Source organism: Haliaeetus leucocephalus, unplaced genomic scaffold (assembly GCF_000737465.1).
Source record: "Haliaeetus leucocephalus isolate CR32 unplaced genomic scaffold, Haliaeetus_leucocephalus-4.0 Scaffold506, whole genome shotgun sequence".
Taxonomy (NCBI): Eukaryota; Metazoa; Chordata; class Aves; order Accipitriformes; family Accipitridae; genus Haliaeetus; species Haliaeetus leucocephalus.
The window spans coordinates 7,140,922-7,148,506 of NW_010972942.1; the positions used below are offsets into that span (position 1 = coordinate 7,140,922).

General features: G+C 44.4%; 1 protein-coding gene across 1 annotated transcript in view; it reads right to left on the reverse strand.

The window, feature by feature from the left end:
• The window catches only part of SULF1 (sulfatase 1), a 124,023-nt gene extending 117,012 nt beyond the window's left edge, over positions 1–7,011 (reverse strand). Inside the window, exon 1 of the mRNA XM_010575898.1 lies at positions 6,692–7,011. The gene's annotated coding sequence lies outside the window, so the exon portion shown is untranslated. The remainder of the gene's footprint in view (positions 1–6,691) is intronic.
• Between the last annotated feature and the right edge of the window lie 574 nt (positions 7,012–7,585).

The window sequence follows — 7,585 nt, forward strand, 5'->3', positions numbered from 1 at the left end:
ACCCAGGGGCACCTCAAGTGCCTTGGCTATGCAGAATGCGTCCCACCCTCAGAACCTCATTCATGGTTTTAAAACAGCAGCTCAGCAGGCACTTGCGTTTCTTTCCTCTTTTCTCCCCACACTTCTTATCAGCTTCTCTCCAAAGCCTGGTTGTTGATTTAAAAAGTCAGAAGCAGTAAGCGGGGACTCTCCATATTCTGAGTGACACTGCAGCAATCCTCTCCATAAAAAAGGATAGGCTTTCATTAAAAGTGCATATTTAGCCTTCTGCTCATGGTGACACTGGTACAGTCGCATGTCTGTTATCACACCTTCTCCTGTAGACACACACAGTGCCCCGGTTCACAGGGTGAGGCGTCACCAGGTAGCTGAGTGATCTGACAGCTCACACCCCCCTAAAAGGGTGGCCACGTTTCTCCCCCTCACCCCAAGCCACCAGCTCCAACCGCTCCCCTTGCACCATGTGAACCCTCTGTCCGCTCGCTGAGCTGAACCAACTCACTAGGCAGGCAGCCAACACAGCTTCCCGCTGCTCCGGTGAGTTCGTTCAGCATCCCAGGAGGTGAGCCAAGAGCCAAACCTGGCACGAGGGAGGAGATGGGAACACACCGCTGGATGCAGGGCATGGGAGGATCAAGGATGGGTTTCTCCAGGGCAGCAAGCTATTCCACTGGCTGAGACGAGTCATGGAGACTCACCCTCTGTTGCAGTAAAAAGTCTTTAAAAAATGGGAGTTATCAGACAAATGATCAGAAATTTTGGAGGGATCTGATTACAGTAAACCTCAGGGAAAAAAAGGGGGGGTTTAATTGCCAGGAGTGACACACACAAACCCACCTTATTCACAAAGTCTGCATGCGTTTACATAGTGAGATTTGGGAATTCCGTTAGTTTCCTTCACGTTTCTAGAGCTGCATGCAAGTCAGCTTCCTCAGCAACAAGGAGGATTAAGTTTAAAAAAACAGAAAGGAGACATCTGAACTTCTCACATTATATCTTGACTCTAACACTCGAAGATTTACAAAAGAGGCGAAATATCATGAGACTACTGATAAAAGTCAGGAGAGTTGGCAGTTCTGCAGATGTTTATGGGCTTGGTAATGCATTTTTCTGTTTCTAAGTGAAAACAGACAAAACAGTGCACATGCTAGAATAATGAACATCTTGGCACATTGCAATTACAATACTGGAACAGACCACTATTCTGTTTTTATGGATGCTTTTGAGAAAAACAATCCCTATGTTCAGCTCCCTGTTACATTTATTCTCCAGAACTCTAGTGCCAAAAGCTTCCCCATCTTCTCTGTGGGCTTTCCAAACAGAGTTCACCTCCTGTGAAGCACCACAAAAATACAGCTGCTGTGGAGCAGCTCCTTTCCTTGCTAAGATGGGTCAGAGTCACATCATAGAGAAATGGCAACATGCAGTGCCATAATTACACTCAGACAGCATCAGGAAAGATTTTTTCTAGAACACGAAATTATTGACTTTCAGTGTTTTGCTTCCATTTAGAAACCCCATGAAACATTCTGTGGATAATCTAGCATTGATCTATAAATCAGTCTGGATTTCCATAGCACAGTACCACATCTAGAAATCTTCCAGAACATGATGGTGGTATTGTCACATGAGCCTGTGATAAAATTGGTGAAAAAGCATATTTTTGTTTGCAGTTCCAGCACTACTATCAACTTTGCAGGGAGCTATAAAAATTATAAGGTAGAATTATAGTCAACTGCAGTTGTAAGTTAATTTTTGCCATAAAATAACCGAAAACAAAATTTTAAGAAAGTCATGACAAAATCTTGGGTGAAAAGGTCAACTATTACAAAAATGTTTCACCGTAACCAAATCACTGGGGATGTTTAAGGCTATGAAGGCTCAGAACTCCAGGATTAATAGAGCACACACAGTAACAAAGGCTTAACAGACCTTTTAAGCAGATTCTGAAAGTGGGAATTAAAGTTCTGGGAAATCACTGATACCAAATCTGCTGTGTGCAATGCATAAACCAGAATATGAAACAAGTATTACTTTTCTCAGAAAATAAAAGTCTTAAGACAGCAAAAATTAAAAAGGAATTAATCTTACCAGTTAACAATAAATTTTGAGTGCAAACAAGCAATACTAAAGCAAAGGTCTTGCAGGGGCTCTCAAAAGGAGTCTACTGACATAACTGGAATATGCTAAAATAATTCAGCTCTAAAGCATCTGGTTTGGCAATTCATATATTACTGTGTTGCATTCTGAGGTAACGCTGGTGAAGGCCTTGAGCCTTTCCACTTTAGAGTGTCCTCTACAACCACATGACAGTATCGAACGTGCACTGCTTGGTAAGAACAACGGGAGTTGCTGCACTCTGATCATGTGGAAATGGTGAATTATTGTTGGAGCAAGAAAAATGAAAGACAAAAAAAAAAGAAAGGGGTGGGGGCAGAATATTTTGTTGCTAGTCCAGCTGGGAAGGCAGAGTGATGATTTAGGACTTGTTAAAGGGAGAAGCAGGCTGACTTGCTGCCACTGCTGGGGCACAGCAAAGGGGACTGTATCACCTCCCACTCCCTTCTCCCACTGCTTTCCATACGTGTAGCTGCGTAGGGACAAAGCCTACAGGTAACTGCAGCGCAGGGACAGCCGCAACTCAATGGATCATTCGCTATGCACATACAGCCCCCCTACTCCATCTGCAGCCCCCTTACAGCAGCTCTACCTGTGATGGAGGTGTTAGGAAAATCTAGTATAAGACAGACAACTACTGGGTGTCACGTAGCTCTCTTGTGAGCTGTGCTATTCTTGTGAGCTATGCTATGCCTTCTAATTTAATATCCTCAAAATCACCTAAGACAGCAGTTAAAATTTAAACAGGCATTTTGAAAACACTCTCTTGATCCCATTATCAGTGTCGTGGATGGGATTACAATGAGGGTGGTAATGGTGGAAATTTTTTAGGACAGATCTAGTATCAACAGCAGGAGTGGCCACTAATTGGATTCTTTCTGTGTCACCGCAGAGTTGTCACGGGACCCTCGTTCTCTGTTGAACACTGCAGCTCTCAAGGCACTCAGAAAGGAGCTTTCTCAATTGTTATCGCATCAGTCTGCCTTCCCACTCAAACACAAATCCCCCAAAGCCCTTTCTAAAGCTCAGGAAATCATGGAACCCACGACTCCCATGACATCTGCGACAAGTGTCCAGCCTTGCCTGGGTAAGAATGAGACCTGCCATTACACAAGGCTCAAACTTCTGATCCTGCATGAACAAACATATAGCATCGAGTGTAGTAAGTTAAACAAAGCTAGATGATAAATGGCAAACTGTCAAAATAGTCTGCAATAAAGCAATCTAGTCAGAACAGAATTTGCAAAATCTTTCAAAATATTTTTTTCCATAGCCGTCTAACTTCCACTGAGTGTGGGTTTTATAATGGCTTCCACATTTGTAAACACTGTCCCCAGCATCACAACATTTTTAATAAACTGTTTTTATCAGTTCCTGACTGGGATGAGAGCTGTTACAATAATTTTCACACTGCTACTTGCCATCTCTAGGATACTTCTGGATTCCTACATGCATTTTTTTCCCTAATGACCTCTCATTTAGTCTACTTTTTGAAGATGCATTTACATGCCTTTTGGAAATTCACCAAGGGTTGGTTTTTTTTCAATGTGAAATTACACCAATCATAATTAATTTTTTTCCCCTCTGAAATGGAGACAAAAATCAATGAAAGGCCAAGGAGACATGCCAAGCAGCAGAATTTGAAGTTGCATATTATGATGGAACAAGCTCACCCACCTCGATTATAAAGTGCTAAGAAGAGGAAGCCCCTGACAAGCAATAAACTGACACATAATTAAGACAATTCAGGGCAGAACACATTCTAGCTGGAAAACATTTTCCTGGGCTCTGTCTCACTGCTCGGAGCAGCAAGGAAAAAAAAAAAAAGGTGACACAACACTATGAAGACAATCAGTATACCACCTAGTCTTCACTAGCTGCGGGAAAAAGAAACCCACCAGCTTTTGTGCAGTGCAGATTCCCTCACATCACAAACACAGTTGATAGTACAGACATGCCTGGTATGTTCAGCATTCCATATCAAGCAAAGATGAATTAGCCGCAACAAAAATGTATTACAACTTTCATGCAGCAGTTTATGGATCTTTTTGTACCGCTGGAATTTTTCACCTTGAGCGTATTGTGGATCTACTGAGGTTTGTACTGGTCTCAGATCTTTTCCTCAGATTATTTTTATCTCACTGTGAGGGACATCTTTGTGAGTTCTGAACACTTTTACAGCTGCTAGGATGTTAATGGGAACTTCATGTGTGTACCCAGTACAAGTGCTCTCAGGGAAAAAAAAGCCAATGTCAAAGGAAGGTATGTAGAAGTCACCATAAATATGTCTTTGAATGTTTACCATCTGGAACAGTAGATTACATTTTGACAAGAAGCTGGACTGCCCCGTGGGCATTGTCTTTTAAACAGCCCCATCATTATAAAGGAAGGAAAAACATGATTTGCTGTTCCTAGTTTCTCAGCAAGATTTTTCTGGCAGTGCTAGAGAAACTCGTTTTCTTTTTTTTTCTAGTAAAACAATAACAAGCTGGGCATGTGTAGTTAGCTATGCACTTTCTTGAAAAATATGTTTTCTTATAGATCATCTGATCTGTGATCTGATGATACCCGCAGAGAGGGATGCGTTTCAGTTAGGCTGTGACAGCAGCAGGCTGTGCAGCTCACAGTGCTGCACCTTAGCTTTGCTGGAAGACTAAACCTCTGTGCAGCAAAGCTGGCTTATTTGGCTTCTCCCAGGACACGCTGGGAAGAATGAAGAGGAGAAATCCAATATACAAGGCTTTAACATAGAGTCATAGTGAGGGCTTGCTTTGGTTTTGTTTTTCATTTTTAAGCTTGTAAAAGTTTCCATCACTTTTTACAATGAGAAAGAGTGGACTGAGAGAAAAATCAAAACCGTCAAATGTATTCACATATGTCCTGGTCTGGTCATACAGTCCTATTAGTGATTTAGCTAATTCTCTGTTTCAAATTGCTGTGGGTCACTTCTGAGGACACATTCTTACTGAAGAGTGTGTTTGAAAATACAAGCTGAGAACAACCTGTAAAGGGGCCAAATAGCCTGCTCAAAAAAAAAAAAGTTAACAAAAAATTTGGTTTGAGGCAAAAATATATGTGCAACCTGAAACATGGTTTTATGGGCATCGTTACACAGTTGAATGCCAAAATCACAAAGCACCAGCTATAAATCCCCTTGCTCAGCCTACTAAACAGATCTTATTTCAGAACACATTATATACAGTATTATTTATAGAATATCTCACCTGTAAATGGTGAGGACAGTGTTAGATTTCTTTCACAAGTAGGAGGCCAATAATTCATAAGCACCACAGGTACGTGAGAGTTAGTGTGAAGATCTGTTATAGTGCGAAAGAAACAAATAATTTTGTCACTCTGCACAGGAATACGGTATATATATATACAGTAAATCTTTTATTAAAAAAAAAAAAGGAAAATAACCCATCCTCTAGTTTCTCCATCTAGATCATTTAGCGTAAAACAATGAGAACATCTTAATTCTCTGATAAGCTAATGTACTGTAATTAGTGATAACATTTCTGACTCCTTAGTTAATTTGCTGGGCTTCCCCCGCTCCAGACATCAATGAACGTAAGAGTCGAATTAAGTGAAAATGATAGCAGAGTACTTCCATAACTAATTTCTAATTACATTTCTGCCCCTCTTCCTTCCTAAACATAAATTTTTGCTTACTTTTAATTAACGCTTCGGATCGCTAGTTTAGAATCTATAAATATAGCGAGACTTTAATGATCCATTATAGTGATGCTACTTAGTTTTCAATGACTTGTAAAACTTTCACAAACAGATCTGCAAATGAATTACATCCATCTGCTCTGCTGCAGCTGCAAGAGCAGCATTACGTTGTACGCTGCCTTTCCCTACTTTCCTGGTTTTCTCTGAACTTTAAGCCCATGTGTAAGCCAAACACGACAGCGACCATCAGAAGCCCAGCCAGGTCTCCGTAAAGGAGCCTTCAAACTTTACAGCCATCTCAAATGCACTTTCAAAACACGCCGGTTTGCCTCCCAGCTGAGCCCCAGGCAGGCAGCACGCTGCTGGAGCATCCTCCTCCGGACCTAGGAAACGCTCCGCCGCGATCCCTTCCCCGCCCGACCGCGCAGTTTCCACGACTCTGCGGAAACACGGCGGCATTTGTGCCCGCGGACACAGCGACGACCACCAGCAGCCACGGCCGGCAACCTGGCTGCGGCTTGCCCTGCGCTGGCGGTCCCGGCACAGCACGTGTGTGCGGGAGCGGAGAGGAGAGGAGAGAGGAGGAGAGCCGTGCCGGCGAGGCGGAGAGCGCAGGCACCCCGGAGCTCAGCCACCCCGCTCCGGGAGAGAGAGGTCTTCTGATCCGCACCTTCAAAAGCGTGACCTTAGCCGCGTTAAGAGTGTCAGCTCTACGAAGACAGCCAAGCATCAGGCTGCGCTCGCTGTTATCTGTCAGCCGTACAATAGCAGCATTGATAAGGCAGCAGCAACTGGCTTTGACAAGTGTGCTGTGCTAGCATTCCTCTGAAAACCGTGAAGGAGGAAGGAAAAAAAAAAAAAAAAGAGAAAGAGAGGCTTGAGGTGCCTTTTACTTTACCTGCACAAAGTGTGGGGGTTTATTTTTCCCTCTGAGCTGCTGGGAACGATTCCTCCCTCTTCTCCCCCCAAGCTAGGTAGTTCTTCTTTTGCTTGCAGCTCACACTTGGGGAAGACCACACAGCTCCAGCAAGGCTGCCTCTCTCCCCTAATCCCCACTCGAGTGTGATGACACACACTAACCCCAACCATCTGTTGAAACACGTCCTCAAGCACTCAGCACAGTGGTGTGTCAAGACGGGCTGCCCAATCCAATCGCTGGGGCTGGGTGGCTCTTAAGGAGCTGGAGGCAGAGACAAGGGCAGAAACTATAGGGCTGAGAACTCCTTAGCAAAGTAACCTGAGATTTCGAGAAAGAGCTGCTATTGAAAAAAAAGAGCAGAAGGGGGAGGTACTAGCGGGAAGGTAGAGGGAGTGGATTAGTCCGGTGGCCAGTTGTGTTACTTCTCACAACTCCTTGTATTCCCAAGGGACCGCTGGGACCCCCTCACAGTGGGATGCACAGAAGCACAAGAGCAACACTAAAATCTTTTTATGGCGGCTCTATTGAGGGCAATCTCCTCCGAGAGACGCTTTTCTGAAAGAGATAAAAGATGTAGTTTGAAATCCTGATACAGCGCTAATGTGGGAGTCGTTTGCACCGCAACGTGACACTTGCATCCCGAAATCCCGACTCCTTACCGTGCCGCGATCGCCCCGTGCCTGCCTCCAGCCTTCCCGGGGGAACGGCGGAGAGAGGCAGAAGGAAGGAAAACCGGGGCGGGGGGGTGGCGAGGCGGGGAGGAGAGGGGAGATCCGAAGGGCAAGCGCTTCTACTTCTGCACGGATACCTGCAAGTCCTTCCCGCGAGCCCGCGCTTCCGCGGCCTCGCTGCAAGCGCCTGGGCTCCCCGCCG